This window comes from Protopterus annectens, chromosome 11.part0, assembly GCF_019279795.1.
Source record: "Protopterus annectens isolate FY-2018-M chromosome 11.part0, PAN1.0, whole genome shotgun sequence".
In the NCBI taxonomy this organism is placed as follows: Eukaryota; Metazoa; Chordata; order Ceratodontiformes; family Protopteridae; genus Protopterus; species Protopterus annectens.
Window position 1 is genome coordinate 269,326,609 of NC_056745.1, and position 19,973 is coordinate 269,346,581.

Genomic DNA, 19,973 nt, shown 5'->3' on the forward strand with positions numbered 1-19,973 from the left:
GGGGTGTTATTACCTGGAGGAAAATATGAGCAAATAATGTAGATGGACTTACTAGTATTTAGTTGTAGCTTAGAGATGGGAATTTCAGTATTGGTATCAGATGGCTGGTGGGTATCTAATAGAGTAAATTGGAGCCCTGCTTTGTATATTAAGGCTACGCCCCCACCCTTCTTGTTAAGGTGATGCATTCTTAAAATACTATATCCTGGAGGGGTGATTTCATAGTCTTTGGTTGCTGGTTTTAACCATGTTTCAGTTAGGCATAGGATGTCAAAGTCATGAACATCCAGTAGAGCATGAAGGTGAGTCACTTTATTATTTACACTTCGTATATTTAGGTGAGCTATGAAGAGGGAGTTAGGACGTCTTGTAGGGGTGTGAAAAGAAGAAGGAGAGGGTCTAACTGGGTTAGGAGGACCATTATTGGTAGGGCCAGTATTGGGATGAATGTCACCATCCAGTAGGAGGTGTTGGTGTAGTCTAAATGTGTGAATTAGGGAAAGATTCTATATGTTATGGGTTCTTTTGACTTGGTAGTGTTTATAGATAATATGGATAACACTATGATACTTTGGGAGGAGATAGTTGGTTGTGGATGTTATGTTAATGTGTTTAAGGGTGTCTGATAAAGCTGGAAGGGATTTTTGTTTAGAGGGCTGGTGGAAATTAGAGTAGCTAAGATGTTCATAAGCAGTTAGGATATAGGGAAGGAAAAGGAAAGGAACAATTGAGAATAGGAGTAGGGGTTTGAGGTATGCTGATATGGGTGAAATAGGCATTGTAATGAAGAAGTTGAAGGTAGACAGTGAATAAGTGAGGTATGTTATGAAGTGGGAGGAATGATATAAAATGGCAGGAATACCTTTAGTGAGATGTGGGTTGGGATTGAACAAAGGGTGATGTAGGAGTGACTAGAGAGGTATATGGCTAGGACCACTGGGGGGTGGATGGGAATTGGGGGTAGGGTAGGGAAGTGGAGTGAGCCCGCAGGGTGAACAGAGTGGGTAGAGCCAAAGCAGAGGAGAAACCAGAGAGTGTATCAGTGAATCGAGGGAACAGAGCTGAGGAGAGTAGACTATAGGGAAGGCACTCAGAATTTGAGTTGAAAAGAGGTTTGCTAGAGACTAGAGGTTGAACAGAGCAGAGAAGTGTTTAAAGGGAATGGTGGCTGGAAATTGAGGTTGGAAACAGGGCTGTGTTATTTAAACAAAAGTATTGCGATACAATAGGGTACAGAGAAACAGTAGGAAATGCTGCCACATAGAAGCCAAATCAGGTATTTACAAGGCTAGATCTCAGGGACTTCAGGGGAAGTGCAAAGGGACTAGGAAGGTAGACAGAGGGATCAAAAATCCGTGGTAGGCTGCTAGCTGCTGCTTGCCAGGTAGTTAAACAAAAATTTCACAAGAAGATTATAATGGCTAAAATACAATGAGATACATAGACTTTGATATTAAATCTGAAGCACAGATTTAATATGACTATAAATGAAGCACAGCAGGAGTCCTTTAGAGATGTTCTTTCACAGGCAAGAAGCCACGTTGAGGACTGGGAGACACCTAGGATGGAAAATAATTCAGCAGGGATGAAAAACTTTGATATTAAATCTGAAGCACAGATTTAATATGACTATAAATGAAGCACAGCAGGAGTCCTTTAGAGATGTTCTTTCATGGGTGAGAAGCCACGCTGAGGACTGTGAGACACCTGGGGTGGAAAATAATTCAGCAGGGACGAAAACTTTAAGGGGAGCCAACAGCCTGCACAGTACAGGGCAAGAGGGGAAAGTGAGTATTTAAAAAATATATATATCTAAGATATATATCTATATAGTTATATATAGGTATATATATATATATATATATATATATATATATATATATATATATATATATATATATACATATACATAGATAGATATGAGACAGATAGTGACAGACAAATATGTATACATATATGTATGTATGTATGGACATATCTATAAATAACAGGTCATTTTGTGCAAGTAGCAACAGAATTGCACTCTTTTTAACTAAGTGTATGAGCATGTCCAGTGGGATTCTCACTACATATAAACTGACTCCAGCCTAAACCTACCCGTACTCCAGTCCAGGATTTTGTGTGTTACAGACAATGACATCTGTCCCTGTTTCTGCAGTGTTGCACTTCACTCACATTGTGTACAACATTCTACATATGTCTCATGTAATGAATATGTGTCAGATATTAATATTACACCACACACAGACTGACAGTCTGTAAAACACAACATATTAATACCTCACATCCAAAAAAGTGGATACTTCTAGATTAGAACCATCAATGTCATCACATATGCTACCTTCCCTAGTCCACTGAGCCACACAAGAAGTCTGATAGTGAAGGGTAATTCATGACACAATTAACAACATAAATATGTACATTGCCATTCTTGCATTAAGTAAGACATTGAATTTATGAGAAATCTCTATGTTACTGACCTGAGACTCCTCGGACTGCTGATATACCATTGATGAGTTACTGTTAAAGCAGTTATAAGGGAACACAGCTGTGTTGAGGTGGAGGAGCAACACTGCATGTTCTGCTGGGATATGCAGTAGTCCGAATATAATGTAACCCCACTGTGTAACATCTCCTTTGATTAATGTACTGAATATTCCATGCATGAGGCCTAGTAAATATTAAAGGACACATGATAGTAGAATCGGTATCTGTAATCTCATCTGGATGTTACTTCTGTCCAACTAGCCCACTATAAATACTTGCATAAATGTAGCAGATCCATACATACAATGCCATATCATAATAATCCTTACAAGTACTGTGTAGGTTAGAGACTTACCTTGTGAATCCAGCAGTTGACAGAACTGTAGTTCAGGGCTGACTCTGTCTTTTGTAAGCAGTACACAGCCAGTACATGGATAGGTACAGGTTGTGTAGGTTATCTGGCATCAATTCTAACATACATATGTGAGTAGGCATAAGGTTTCAGTCCCTAAGTCCCTAGGTTGTCAGTAAATGTGCTATGCATTGTCTCTTAGGCAAAGCCAGGGTGTCCTGAGCATGCCTATGTCTGCGTACAGGGACGTCAACAAGAGGTTCCTCCTCCGAGTCCTCCTGTGACTGTGGCTATGGTGACCTAGGCAGTGGTGGGGGGCTGTGTATACCTTCCCTTTGCTGATCCTGCTGCAGTTGTTTCCACAGGATCAGATTGTGTAGCATAACACATACTGTGAACATACATGCACATGTGGCTGGAGAGTACTGCAAGGCTCCACCAAATATATCTAGGCACCGGAACCATGAATTCAGAAGCCCAAACACATGCTTTATGATGTTCCTAGTCTGTGCATGTGCCTCATTATGGCAGTCTTCCATGCGTGTGTGTGCATTTCTGATGGGTGTCATCATCCATGGTTCTATGGCAAAGCTAGCATCCCCCAGTAACTGGCCATGTGGTATAGCTGTGATGTGTGCTAGATATGGTAGTCATGATAACTGCTACGGCTGCCAGCACATGCATTCAGGATAATCCCCTGGGTATTGCACACAACCTGGCAGTTGATGGAGTGGTACCCCTTGCGGCTGACATAGATTCTACGCTCCTCACTGGATGGTGCCTTAATGTGTACATGAGTAAAATCTATGGCACCCAGTACTTCAGGGTAGAGTGCTACAAGGCAGAAGTGTTGCATATTGCTGTCCCCTGCCTCAGGAGTGAGTGGAAAAGATATGTGCTTACTGGCATGTGGTAGCATGGCATCCAGGAACTGATAGAGTATCCTGGATGCAGATGACTGTGACACCTCAATCATGCCCCCAGTTGGTCTTTGGAAAGTACCTGCAGCTAGTATCCTAAGTGCTACACATACCTTTGTTTCCACTGGGATCTGTTCCCCTTTGTTGGATCTGGATCTGAGTTAAGAGTGGCAGAGCTCAGTGAGTTCTTGTAGTATGTCCCTATCCACCCTGTAGCACTCTACAATGTCCAGATCATGTAGCTCTTGGAAGGTTACTCTGGGCCTGAACACTCTTCTCCTTTTCTGCCTAGGCTTGTTGTCAGAAGCACAGCAGCACTGAGTTCAGCAACTAGCACATACAGATGTAGCAGACCTACAGCAGCCCCTAGCATTATGTCAGTTAAAATTCCCAAGTCTGTATCCAATGGTCCAGAGTATTAGGGAAAAATCAGAATGTAGGGTGTATGCATGTTTTATATAACTCTGCTGTAGGTCCAGAATATGTGATTGGCTAATTATGATGCATTCCACCTGCCTGCTATATACTTAACATCATTTAATGGCCCTATTTCAGTGTGCATGCAGCATAGCTTATACAAAGGTCAAACTTAATAATTGAATACATCCGGTTTTAAAGCTTGCTGCCTGTGTCATCACTGTCCCCTGGATGGTCTTTCCACATGAACATGCTCAGCCAGGTGGCACACAACGCAAACATGCACACCTAAACTTAAAAGAGCCTAGAAGTGAGAGGACACACACCCCTGATGTCAGCCACATGCTGTGTAAACATCAACATGGTCTAAAAGCCTATGCTAAGGGGATATGCGAACATGATTACTCCTTTCTGCTATTCAATAAATCCACTTCATTTTCCTACATACTCATTCTGACATCCTGGAAACTACATGCTTCATAGCCCTATCATCATAGCGACAGCAGCAATGCATCATTGTAGGGACCTGGCGCAAGGTCATATAATACATTTCTGTTACATATTATAAAATTCTTTTTTTTTAATTTTTCAATTGAGCATACTTGTGCATTGTGGTGTGTAGCACAAACATGCCAAGATTATTAAAAAATATATTAATTTAACTTATTCCTTTGCTCCTTCTGACATCCATAATTATTTTTTTTCTCATCTGTGTATTTAGTATAACATTTTCAGGGGATTTATGTCCATATTTCTACAGTTTTACATCTCCTTTTGTCTGTCTAGACTCCTGTACACAGAATTATTCTGCTTACACTATGGACACTGACACAGGGACTGAACAGATGCCTTTCTGCTTGTTGGATTGCTCTGCCTGCCTCATTTGCATGAGATTCACCTGCTTATGAGGCAATTTGCATGCTATGAAATTTTCCATGTTTGCTCGTGCATGCGTGCCACTCAGCAATGCTTACTGAATCTCAATATGTTTGCTCCCATGTACGCATCACGGCAGGATGCCTACACACAAAAAAAATCATGTTGGCTTTACTGAATCCCCCTATGGTCAAATGAGACCTGATTATTTATGAAGATAACTCTCTTTCTCTCTTTCTAATTTGATTATCATGTTTCCAGTATAGTCAGGAAATCTTTCTATCAAGCCCAGTTAATATCCTAAGGAAATGATCTCATGATCCAAAGAAGTTATCTTATCACTGTATTCTTCTGTTATCAGGGTGCATCATTGAACATAATCCACCTTTTGGTATGTACAAATTCAAACATATCACTCAAATTGAAAAGGCCCAAAGGTTTCAAGCCAAAAAAAATTAAAGATGTTAAATCATTCATCTGTGTCAGTAGATTAGCATGTCTCTCCTCAAGCTCAGTAGCCTCCTGGCTGCTGTGAGGTAACCTGTGTTTTGCTTTTTAAAGAATGAGAGACTCATTTCAATTTGACCTCCTATTTTTTCACAAAACCAGTGGCTCTACAAACACTTGCACAGAAAGATATGCCAAGAGATAAACAAGACTTATTAGTGAGATAAGTTTCTAACTCAGTATATTCCCAGCCTATGGAATAAGACACCACTACAGACTAAACAGAGGAATAATTCAGAAACATACAGGCTTATGGTATATGCTTGGGCACACAAAGCAATGCATATGCCCTGTAGCCATGTTGTATGAAATAGTAAAAACTCAAATGGCTATTGGCTGGAACTGTATGCTACACTTTGGTGATGTATGCCAGAGCTATAGAGGGGTGCATAAAGTTAAACTGCTTACCAGAAATGTGGTCCTGTATAGTTTCTATGTCAGCTTCTCCACTGGTCAGTTCTCATCTCCTGTGTCAGATGCCTAAAATGTTGGTGCACCAAAAGCTTAATTTCCACTGGAAAAGGAGTATCTTCCCCATTGGGTGATGTTTAGTACAATCACTAGAATTAATGAATAGCTGACTAGACCATATACAGTAGTGATGAGCTGATGTCTGATAGACAGAGATGCAAAATGGCCTAGAATAAAACAGGAAAGAAAAAACTTGCAGTGGTAACCCATGCATGTCTGAAATAAGCTGTATTGATAAAGAACGTAAACAGTCTTCAAAAGATTATGTGGACAAAGTTACTTTATACCACTTTTTACAGATAGTGCATTACATTAAAGATGTAAAACTGCAGGGGCACTTTAAATGATGAACTTCCATTTTAAATATTTGCCTTTCACTATATCCTTGTTTTGGTTTCACTTACAGTTAAATTTCATAGAAGAGGATGTTTTAACTTGGCATTGTCATTTGGGTAGCACATTACAAAATGATTTGTCTATTTCATCTTTATAGGCAGTTTTAAGAAATATGACAACAGCAGGATAAAGGTATACATTATCAGGTGCTCTGTGATACATTTCACAAAACAAAACTGCTAAACAATACAAGTAAAATGAAGCACAACTTGCAAATGAACTCAAAACTGTGGAAAGAAAATTGTAAATGCCATGTAGAGGTCAATGAAATAAATACAAATTCTATAATAATTAGATTTACCAGCTGTCCCTCATTATGCAGGACAGTCCCTATTTGGGTAGTTGTGTCCTGCAAAAATATGAAAAATGACAGATGTACTGAAATATTCCTCAGATTTACACTAATAGCTGCAAAAGAGACTCATTCTGTATTTAAATCACCTTAATATTCTGTGAAACAACACAAATAACAAAGTATACAAGAGTTAGCTTTTAGTTTGGCAAAACTGCCAAGTCCAGTCTTTTGCTTTGGTTGTGAGTATGGTTTGTCCTCCAAATTTTGCGTTTCCATAAAAAATGTCCCACTTTGGATATTTGAAAAGGTGTCAACCCCATGTAATAATCTGCTTGCATTACAATATATAGTAAGTTTCTAACCAGAATCCATTGTTCTACTCTGACACATAGTCAGCAAATACACTGCTCGCTAACAACAGTTGTTACTAATGCACTTTGAAATGTAAGAGGCTGCCGACTATTATATCCTGAAACTCTTACCCTAATGGTACTCTGAATGTAAAGAGTACCACAGCTCATGATCCTTAAACACAGATAACCTCTGGACCCTTTTAGCAAAACCTTATAACCTCCAACTGTGACTTTTGGATCCTCAGCAAAACTTTCACAAGCCTCACTTCGATATATGACATTCTTTTCTGTTTGTTATATGTATTTTGTCACTGTTAGAGAAGGTTTGCGGTTTCATTTTGCTAGTAACATAATTATCTTTTACTGTAATTTTTATCTGAGCTCCATTCTGCAACAGGATTATGTTTTCTTTTTCCATGTACCTATTGTACTCCTGAAACAACAGGGAATACATAATCTGAAGCAATTTTCTAGAATGTCAGATGCTTAAGTCATGGTATTCAGGGTTAACTGTAACATACTATTTTAGGGTAAACTTCATTTATACAATAGGACGTTCCTTGATATGAATAATTTATGGACAAGTAACAACTGTTAAACACTGTATTTTTTCAGCTGTGATGCTAAAAGTGCTGAGACTTTTCGGTTTGCCTGGTATTGCAGGTTCTAGAAATTACTCGTCTAATTATAAATTTCTTTCTCTAAGTTTACTGATTGTCAGCACTGGCATCTTCGTTACAATTCCAATCAATAAGAGTTTCAGTGACTTCATTCCTTTGTGAACTTCCCAGATTCTTTTCTAGTTAGTGCATATTATAGAAAGATGAGAAAAGCATATGTAGATTTATAGTCTTTAGCATGCTGTCTCGATACTTTGCACAAATTTTTAGTTTTGTGTTATGTGTCATATGTAATTTTCTTGTACCTCTAAGCAAAAAAAATAGAGTTCAAAAATTTGCTGAGATGATCATTTCAATTTTCTGATTGAGCAGACATAGCTAAAAGGGAAGCTTGCTGCAACATATTTCCTAATGTTGAATGAAATATATATTTTCTTGCAGGAATGAGTTTGTGTACCTGCTGGTACTAGCTGTTTGGCCCCAAAACAACCTTGACTAGTTGTTCCAGTTAATAAATTCATTAAGGCTGATGGCAGTAGTGAAGGCAAGACAAATGCATTCTCAGACAACTCTGATATGTTGGAAGCTCATGAAAGTCTATTTTATACACTGTATATGTGTACATTAAGGCAGGATGGGGTCTGCATTGTACACGTATTACTATACTCCAAGGGGTATTTTGAGGTACAGGCCTTGAGAACAGTGCCTTAAAAATCATGGGCATGCAACAATATCTATGCCAGGTACATCCCCAAGTGACTTACACTACTTATAAAATGAGTATTTGGATTTTTTATTCGGAATGTTTAATTTAGTAGGTTTGTCAATCAGATTCTTTGTTTTTGAACAGTAACTTTAAAAAGTATATAATACAATGTATAACCAGCCCTTTACCTCTGGTTTCCTGTAAAATCATCATCCATTTAACCTACACACATTCTGTACGGGTTTTAATATCACCACCTCTCAAGTTTAATACATACAATTCTAAAACCATAAATTTAAAATAGTGGTTGTCTCCTGCCTGGATAACATGCTTAGCTAATGCATTTCTACTATCATGCTTATGAATACTGTATAGATGTTCTCTAATGAGATTAAATGGATGACAATTATACAGGCAACCAGAGGTAAAGTGTTAAATGAATTCATACCAATTAAACCTATTTTAAAGTCACGTGGAATGAGATCTTAGTATTTAAGTGTGTTTTTAAGTATTTGTGTCTAGATCTGATGAAGCACCACCTGGAGGTGCAAAAGCACTCATCTTTGTTTCATTTTATTTTATTTCATTATAGTATTTTATCACACCAACTGCATGGCTGGTTATATGTTGTATTATATACATATTTTGTTTTCTTTTACCGGCTTCGCTCCCGGTTTGTATCATTCTCCTTACTTTAAAATGTATCTTAGATAAAGGGCAAAAAGTACATTGATACCATAATGGATTGCAAACATTCTCCAACAGGATATTAATGTACAGATATCAATCAGTTAAAAAAACAAGTCCACCTCTTATTAGCAGCATATTAATGACTTTCATTATTTTATACTTGATAAATGCAGCTTTGCTGTTTAGCATTACATTAAAAAAGCAAACAAAAGAAAAAAAATAACATATGTGAGTTTATATGCCTGTGTGTGTGTGTGTGTGTGTGTGTGTGTGTGTGTGTGTGTGTGTGTGTGTGTGTGTGTGTGTGTGTGTGTGTGTGTGTGAGTGTGTGTACATGCATGTGTGTGCTTATGTAAGTGTATTTGCAGGAAATACTGAAAAAGAGAGACAGGGAAACAGAGTCAGTGGCCTGAGAGAGAGGAGGCACGAGGAAGCAAGTAAGATACTGCTCACTTTTCTTTGTTCAACAATTTTGAATAAAGCCAATGATATGCAGTAAAAAGACTTAAAATTAAGTACAAGTGTATAAAACTAAAGGGATTAAAAACATTTTCACTACATATATCCATATCAATAAAACAGAGCTTCCAGTTTCTCAGTCTTTGTATTATCTTTTGCTTTGTCTCTTCTGACATATCATTTTCTGCCATAAAAACATCCTTTTTAACCCACACTACTGTGTATCTCATTTTACATAGGTCAGGTATATTTTTTATCAACCATAGATTCATAGGTGGTTACTGGGCTATTGACCTGAAGGTCTTTATAAGCCTAGCAGTGTGTGCCCAATATAATACTAGAGAAACCAAATATAAAGGATCTTGCCTAAACTCGAGATCTTAGCAATGACTGCTCACATCTAGGAGGGTCATTGGTGAAATCCATGGCAGAAATTTGTGGTTTCCAATCCAGCCATCCAGGCTAGGCTTAAACAGGGTCACAAAAGGGCTTTTGTTTGATGTAAATGGAAGCCTATTCCAGAGGAGTGGCAACCTCTGAGAGAGGAAAGTAAATAATGTGGGAAGAAATAGCCAGGGAATTGTTATGGCTAGGCTTGTATAGGCCCTAGGGCTGATAGCCTAGTACCAACCTATGAACCTATGAACCTATGAACCTATTTATGTTTGCAGACCAGGTTAAGGTCACTGGAGTAAGTGACCCTTATCCCATTTGACTTGCGGATGTGCAACATTTCCATTAGGTTTGGATGTGGGATTGCTCTGTAGGTCAGGCACAATTCTCCTCTAAGTAGTCTGTATGCTGCTGAATACAGTGATGGTGACTTTAGTCTGTCAGTTCATGTCATGTGCTGGAGACCCTGAATTTTCTTGGTTAGAAATCTCCGAGGTCTCTCAAGTTGCTGCAGGTGCCTGATAAGGTATACACCAAAGGTAGCATTGTACTCAACTATTATCCTGTTGAGTGTCCAGTACAGGGGTCTTAAGACCTCCTTCGTTCTTGAAGCAGTGCCTTTCCTAATGAGGTGTGCGATGTAGAATGCCTTCCTTACGACAGTAGACACATGATGGTCAAAGTTTAGGCTACAGTCAACTTGCGTTTTCAAGTCTCTCACTACTGAGTTGTTACTTAGGGCATTATTATTTATATGATAGTCTGCATTGATATCATTTTTACTGAAGGGGATGATAATGCATTTCTTTGCATTGAGTTTATGTCCATGGCTTTGGCATCAATCATTGGTTTGTGTAAGTTCCCTCTTGAAGTGCATATATTGACATCATTTGGGGATTTGGTCAGCCACAGATGCTCTGTTTTGGCCTGAAGTCCTGAGAAGTATATTCCAAGCAATAAAGTCCCAGCACTGACCCCTGTGGAACCTCACTGGTGACAGGTTTGCTGGTTGAGGTAAAGTCCCCAACATTGACTCAGTGTGATCTATCAGTGAGACAGTGAGCAACCCACCTGATGACATAAGGGTTGATATTCAACTGGGAGAGTTTATCAATAATGCTTGAATGTGGAATTGTGACTAAGGCCTTGGCTAAGTTAAAGTAGGCTGCATATACAGATTTGCCTTCATTTATGGCTGTGGTGATGTTTTCAAAGAAGTCCACCAGGTTTACCAGGCATGACCTGCCTTTGATAAAACCAAACTGTGTTGAATAAATAAGGTCCATCATAATTTGTTCCATGGCCTTACAGATAAGACTGGTTAAGCTTATGGGTCTGTAGTTCCCAGGATCTGTTGCTGTACCCCCTTTATTAAGGGGGATGATGGTTGCTGTTTTCCATTCAGCAGGGACAAAACCAATACTCAGGTTGTGGTTGTAGGGAGTACCTAATGGAGTTGCTAACTCAGGTTTTAGACCATTTAAAATGCAACCTGGGATGCCATCCAGTCCCACAGAGGCTGTGTTTTTGGCCTTGGAGAGAGGATTAATAACGCGTGCTTTAGAGATGCAAGGTGGGGGAGATGTAGAGGGGATGCTTTGTGGAATGTTTGGAGGGGACAGAGGGGTGAAATTTCACCTAACCTGTCAGCTAATAGGTTAGCTATTTTCACAGGATCAGTGTGATGCCATCCACAGCTAGTCCAGCACATGTCTGAGTCCTACCTTTTAGGTTACAGATACAGCTAAAGAATGCCCTATGGTTATCCTTAGCAATGGTTGCTAATTTTTTTTTCGAAGTTACTCTTAGAGGATTTTAAAAGTTGTCCTATTTGTTTGTTGAAGCAGAGGAGGGTGTTCTTCCAGTGCTGAGACCTCTGTTTTTTTATTCTTAGACAACAACGTCTTCCTCTTGTTGTATAACTTATTAATGCTAGATGTCCATCAAGGAGGCTTGCTTTTATCATGAGGCTCTTGTTTTGATCCTATCAGATACAGCTGTGTCAATACCTTCGTATAAGTGTTTGTACTGGGCATTTGTTTATACCTTGGTATAGTTGACAATGCCATCTGTGGGAACAGGAGCTTGGAAATTATTTATGACATCCCTTAAGAGGATATAATTAGCTGTGGTGAAATATTTTAGCCTGATTTCACCTAAGAGGGGTTCAGATGTTATAGCTACTTCAAATGTGACTGATGTGTGATCAATTTAACCAGTGAAGGTCCTATACTTGTGGTAGTGCAACTGTCACCCATGTTGCTGAGGACCAAATCAAGAATATTTGAGCCCCTTGTGGGGTTACATACTATTTGCTCTAGGACATTAGTGTTAAAGTCCAGGAACCTTTGTGCAAGCATGTTGGTACTTGTATAAGTTTCCCAGTCAGTGGAGGGGCAGTTAAAATCATCTATGAGTAGAGTGTTTGGTTGTAATTTGATTGACTCAAGTCGGTCCAAATAAACAGCATTGGTATCTTGGTTCATTGAGGGGCGCCTATAGCTAATGATGACTTGAAGGGGGGGGGGTCTTACCCACAGTTAGCTGAACGTAGACTAACTCCATGGAGTTTTCCTGTATAAGCAGTCTAGAGATCGTGATGAAGATAGATACTCCTCCTCCTTTGGTTCTCACACATTCATTTTGAGATCTGAAAGTGTAGAAGGCATTGTAGCTTGCAAGGCCACAGTACTCTCTGCGGCCCTGAGCTAAGTTTCTGTGACTGCCAGACATCAACATCCTCCAGGGAGAGGAGTGCTTCCAGGGAGTGCAGTTTCTGATTTAAACTTCTAACGTTTAGCAGCATAACCTTTAATTTACTTTCACGTCAGAAATTTTGTTTCGAGACCTTGCCTAAAAAAGGCACTATGGGGAGGCAAGTGCCATAGAAAGTAACCAAAAACCAGAGAGGAAATTGTGGATAGCAATTGATAAAGAGTTAAAGGAAGTGGGCAAGAGTCAAGTGGAATAAGTTGATCCTTCCAATAGAACAAGTTGGTTTTGGATTACCTGATTTGAAGGGGCATTTCAGAGTTCAGAGTTAAGGCTCCTATACATAGCATAAGCATAAAGATATAATTAAAAGTGGAAAGGATCGATGATGAAACAGGGGAAGCTCAAGAAATAAGGAGAGATTGGAGTTTTACATGCAGATCCGTAAGGTGATTAACAATAACCATACAGAATATTATATTCATAAAGTAGTAGAAAATACTCTAAGAATTAAGCCAACACAGGAATAGAGAAAGGAAATTTTGCCAATAGGGATGCTGCAATAAGGTGAACAGTGAGCAGACAAGAGGAGCTGGAATTTACTGGAGAAAACTGGCAAAGAAAGCAAATATTGGAAGTAAATAATTAAAGAGGGAAAGGTAGTAGAATGGGAAGAGGCCAATAATTAATTTGGACTATAGGCTAGAGTTTGCTTTTGTTCTCAAGGATTAACATCAGAGTATGGACAAAGAGAAAGAAAAGGGGGATCATAAGTGAAGACTAGCACTGACAGAGTTTTAGTAGAATATATAACAAAAGCTGCTGTTAAAAATGGATAATTAGTAAGGCATATAAAATATTACATGATAACTATAGGGATCAATCAGAGGAGGTTAGAAAGGATTGGGAAGAGAGATTGGATAAGCAATTAAGAAAGAAACTCTGGGATGATATATGTATGGCTCCCAAATATGCAACAAAGTCCAGAAGATTTAGGACCTTTGTTTGGAAATGTTTGCATAGGTATGTTTATACCCCAAGCAGGCTCCAAAGAAATTTTCCTCAGGTAGATTGCAAATGGAGGTGGTTTTTGGAGGCAGTGGTAAGGGCATGGTGTCTACATCCAAACAGGTCATTATCCCATCATACTCCACCCTTATCAGACCAGTTATAGAGTACAGTGCTGCCTTTGGTATGTACTTGAGAAGGCATATGCAACAACAAGAGTAACCTCAGAGGTTCCTTACAAAAAGAATACAAGGCATGCCAAAGTTAGCTTATGCAGACTTCCTTAAAGCCCTTTCCCTCTACTGAGTCTCCTATAGATTGCTGAGGGGAGAGCTATGCTTGGGTCACAAGAAATCTGCAAACCCCACATTTATGAATCTCATACATATTCATAAGTCAAAGAGTACCAGAAATACAAGGTCTAGGCCTGAATTTTGTCTATGACATGCTGGAGAGATAGATATGTGCCCCAGAGACAGCCTGTCCTATGGGACAGGATTCCCATCCATGTGAAGCTGAGTTTAACTGTTACTCACTTTAAATGCAACCTAGACCAGTAGATGGGGAATAGGAAATTTACATTGGACCTTGCACCCATGTCTCTTATAAACAGAGGTAGCCCGGGTTGTTTGCTTAGCAACATTCTATGAATCCATGAATTGGGAACACATTTTTTGAAAGGGTAATGTGTCAGCAGACTTAAAAATTCCCTGCAGACTACTCTGTCGGAAGTACTGGAAGAGCATATTGCTGTAACTAAGGAAATAATTTCTTTGAGCTGTGATACAGAATCGGAATGCCTAGACATAGTAATGCCTTACGAGTTTAATCCTGGTGGCTGACAAAAAATAGCAATTACTAGACATAGTGAATATAGTAATAGAGATAAAAGTACTGGAAGTGGGATCTTTAGAAAAGGGTAGGAACAAATTACATAGAAAAAATGGGAATTGTGGGAACAATCCATGCAGAATAATGTTTTGGAGGACAAATGAGGTTTAAGGGAATGCAGGAATTGAATGAGCTATGTAATGTTTGACTGACAATGAATATATAGATGATTACATGGGACGTATAATGTTTGCAACAGAAAATATGTCAATATATTTTTTTTCATTTATATAAATGTATGATCACCTATGTCATAAGTGATAATTCAATATAGATGTTTCTTTTTTTAAAAAAAAGTACAGTCTTTAAATATAACCCATATTCACATGATAACTAAAGACAGGAAGAGGTTTCCATTAACATGCATTTCTGAGCAATAAGGAGACTGTGTGTGTGTGTGTGTGTGTGTGTGTGTGTGTGTGTGTGTGTGTGTGTGTGTGTGTGTGTGTGTGTGTGTGTGTGTGTGTGTGTGAGTGTCTGTGTTTATGTATACACTACACTAAATACTTACACTACTTATGTTCAGGATGCAAAATATTTCCTCCAACAGCAATTACATATTCTACACCAAATTTGAAACATTAGGCAAACAAACTATTTTACACAAATAATAATAATAAATATATGCTAATACCTGATCTGTATTCAAAAACACCCCTACTCCATTTTTGTGCTTTCTAGTCACTCAGAAAGATTATACTAGGTGTTCCTGTAGTCTACACTTTATGGCAGTGATGGCAAACCTTTTGGGTTCGGCATGTCAAACATTTGGAAAATGCCTAACTTGACACTGCTTGCGTGTCACCCCCCCCCCCCACAAACAAAAATAAAATAAATAAAAATAAATAAAACAACATGACTCTCAATAGATCAGGGATAAATCTCAGCAGAATCAGTGACAAATCCAGATATAAGACACATGGACAGTTTTAAACTACTAGTACTATTATTTTGAGACACTGACAGAAAAAAAAATGAACGTTAATTAATATACATTTTCTGAAGTAAAATTAGTCTATGAATATAATTATTGTCATTAAGTGTAAAAAGTTGCTAGCTTTTGGAGGGGAGGGATTAAGAGGGACAGTTGAGAGGAATGTAAAACAGCACACTCCTAGAAATGCAGACTACTTGCCCTTTGCAGAAGTGTAACCATGAAGAGAAAACAAACTCAACACTGCCCTTTGCAGACTCTTTCGAGAAAGTATACCAAAATAGTCTTCAAGGTTAATAACTTCCTTATATCTCTGCAGCAGTATTGTTGAATTGGCTCCTGGCACAAAATAATTCAATGCATTTCACACAACCAACAAATGCAAAAGCAGTTTCTTTGGTAACTTGGGTGTTGGTGAATGCTGGTGTGTCACTCAGAATGTTGTGGCATACCACCTTTGACATGCATGTCATATGTTCGCCATCACTGCTTTATGGTAACCTTTATGAATCCCCCTTAGTATTCAAAGCTGCAAAAAAATCAGTAATAAAACTATAATTAGGAGGAAGAAGGTGTGAATTATGCTTGTGTTGTCTGTTCACTCAGATCAGTGTACACTTACCCCCAGATTCAGCAAGCAGCCGTGCAGGAATAAGTTATTCCTGCATGGTAGGGACCGCTCCTGTTCAGCATGGCAACGCGCTATGCATATGTATGAAGGCACACTGCTGTGCTGTAAAATGGACATGGTCCCATGTATGAACATAGGGGGTGTGTCTGAGAGCAGAGCTCTCACAATATATACACCCCCTGCACTCCAGAATTGCCTTTCAGCGATTTAAAAGGAGCGAGAACGCTCGTAACACCCCCAATCCATCAGGATAACAAATCTGGTCAAAGCCATAAGGGACAATTGTCCCTACCAAGACAAAAGCTTTGCTAGAATAACAATTAGCATAAGCACATAGAGTACACCTCCAAACCCATCAGAGTAAGGAATGTGGACAAAACCAAAAGGGACAATCGTCCCACAAAGCAGAAAGTTGATAGAATAACAGGTTCAGCATTAGCATGGATATTCTGAAGGGTACAAATAAAAAAACAATTTATTTTTAAACATGCAATAAAGTTTAAGCATAGCTGTGCAGGTGTGCCCATTGCTTAGCTATGCTTAGTCCAGCTTAAACAGCATAAGAAGTTACATAGCAAGAGACATCCAACATAAGCAGTGCTGCAATAGTGTAGTGGTTAGAGTGTATGCTTTGCAAACAGCTATTCTCGGGTCAATCCCCATTGTAACCAATTTGCATTTTACATGTGAAACCAGTTCATAAACATTTTTTTTAATAATTAGTTACTAAGTAACATATATTCATTAACCAGAGTACTGTAGTAGGTCCAGATGTGAGGTGTCAGTTTAATAAAGATGTGAAACCCCCATATAAACACAAGTGCCCCATACAGTATAGTCACACATGAATAAATGTAATAAAAGCACGTTGGGGGGTGTCAGGGACAGTAAATAAATTTATACTATGCAATGAATGATGAATCAATCCCATACAGCAGATAGTTTATAAAATAAAAAATAAGCAATGCTAAGCATTGCACAGCTTTGCTGACTGGGTATAAGCATTGTGTACATATGAATACTAAGCAATGAATAGCCCAGCTAAGTTGATTTGCCCATTGGTAAGCAATGCCAAACCTGCCCCTTTAAGCACTGCCAGCCTTAGCTAAGCAGGTTTGCTTGTAGCATAGCTTAGCTCAGCATATTCAAAACCATCCAATCGTGGCAAAGGGTGGAAAATTGGCCATATTTAGACCCCACAGGTGGGAATACAGCTCATAACTGGTTGTAGCTTCCCATTGTAGGCAGTATGGCAGGAGTTGGTGAGGGCATATGCTTCCAGGTGCAGCGCTGGGAAATACAAGAGTCCAAGATCATGGTAGGACTCCTGGTACAAAACCATGATGAGAGACTGCTGCAGGGCCAGTACCAGGGCTTCCAATATAAAGCGGGAGCCTGGGACCGTCTCGCCCGTGATCTCACCAGTGGTACTGGTATCCCCTCGGACTAGTGAGCAGGTCCAGCACCACTATGCCATCTTGAAACAGAGGAAGAGGGAGCTCTTGGATGAGTGGATCCAAGAAGCAAGGCAGAGGGGTGATGTCCCAGCAGTGTGTAAGTAGTCATACCAATAACTGTTTACTAATGTCCAGCCTATGTATGTGATGGATATGTATGACTAAATATTTCTCTATTTCCCTTACAACTGCAGATGAGTGGCCTGTGAATCAGGAAGCCCATGCTAGTAGTTTGCAAAGGCTGCATTTCAAGGCTGGTGAGTAACAATCCTGCTTGTAGTAGTCATACTAAATAAATATAAAGTAGTAGAAAGTCACCTGGCAGTATAAAAACTGTGTATGGGTTGTAATGAATAAACCAGACAATATGACAGTAATATTCCCATATAGGTCATATTTAAATAAAACTGTAACTGCCTGGCAATAAAGTTCTAAATCTTGAACTGGTTGTGTTCACTCTGGTATTGTATGGCATTTAGTGTTGCATTCTCTGAATAGTAATGTTGTGTTAACCACTGTTACCCACACTGTGCTACATAAAAAAAAAAAATATCTAGGAATGTCTGTATGACTGTTGTAAGAACCAGATCAGATTGTACAACCAAGAGAGACTTAGACACAAAACACTAAAGAAATAGACAGCAATATCCAAATAGCACACTCTAATGAAACTTAAATTGGGAGTGGTAGTAAGCTGCATGCATACCTCTCAACTGTACAGATTTTTGCAGAATGTCCAGATACTTGGTTCATATTATCCACCTGTTCCTCTGTCCCCCTGGCAAATCAGTGGGATGATCTCAAAATTGTAGTCACTAAATAATGACATACATTTGATTTTCAGACCTCAAAACCTTCAGAAAATGTATATTAAAACAAATCCTGTTACTCTAGCAATTCTCCAAGTTTATGAGAGCAATATTAAAAATATGTCCCTATTTTTACCCCCATTTTGTCAAGCTTTGTCCAGAGTGTGTGCATTAAGAGATTGAGAGGTATGTGCATAATATTAACTAGGAATCTGGGAACCTGTGTAGAAACAGTCAGGTAGTATTAACAAACATTCCCACCACAGGTCTGTCAGATAAGAAAGCTGTAACTGCCTGGCAATAAAGATTTAAATCCTGGACTGGTAGTGTTTACTCTGGTATTGTATGGCCTGACATGTAGCATTCACCAACATCTGATATCAGAATAGTACTGCTGTGTCAACCACTGTTTTCACTCTGTGATACATAAAAATATATCTAGGAATGTCTGTATAAGACTGTTGCAATTACAATATCAGATTGTATAACCAAGAGTGACTTAGACAGAAAACACTGAGGGAATGGAAAACAATATCCAAATAGCACACTCTAATAAAACTTAAATTGTTGCATTTTTAGCAGACAAAGCCATGGTTCGAATCCTGGGAGTGGTAGCAAGCTGTATGCATAATCATACCTCTCAACTCAACAGATGTTTGCAGAATGTCCATATAATTGGCTCATATTTTCCGCTCATTCCTCTGTCTCCCTGGCAAATCAGTGGGATGATTTCAGAATTGTAGTCACTAAATAATGACATACATTTGATTTTCAGACCTCAAAACCTACAGAAAATGTATATTAAAACAAATCCTATTACTCTAGCAACTCTCCAAGTTTATGAGAGCAATATGCAAAATCTGTCCCTATTTGTACCCCCATGTTGTCAAGCTTTGTCCAGAGTGTGTGCATTAAGAGATTGAGAGGTATGTGCGTAATATTAATTCAGAATCTGGGAATATGTGTAGAAACAGTCAGATAGTGTTAACAAACTTTCTTTCCACAGGTCTACCAGGTAAGAGATGTAGAATTTAGCTATAAGACAGTTGAAGTATACACTGTGTACAAACATACCACTGCCCAAAAAAAAAGGCCATATAATACTGTAATAATATCTGTTGAGTAATGATTAAAGCAGTGATCATTAAAGTTGTGAGTACTGCAAGGATATATAAGTTAATTGACATCTGCCCCCCCCACCACCACCATATCTGCAACAATAATCTAAACTCACAAATCAGTGGGTATGTTTACACCAAACCTACTGTTGGGACATATGTCCTATTGCTCAACAAATATTGAAATGTGTTTCTATTAATGTTCCATGTTGAAATACTATCATTGGTGGCCTGTTGCCATCAATGTAACCTGCATGCCATTGTAATGGCCACTGTGGTTCCATATATGCATGTGTTCTGTTTGCTATGCAACTGTTCCAAATCTGGTGTTTTGGGTAAATGGGAATATCAATGCATGCTGTTTTAAATAATCCTGGATTGTGCTGACTATTATTAAGCCACATATGTTCTAAAACTGCAACACCATAGCATGTTTGGGAAGGCCAGTCCCAGCGGACCCACCTCTTCCAC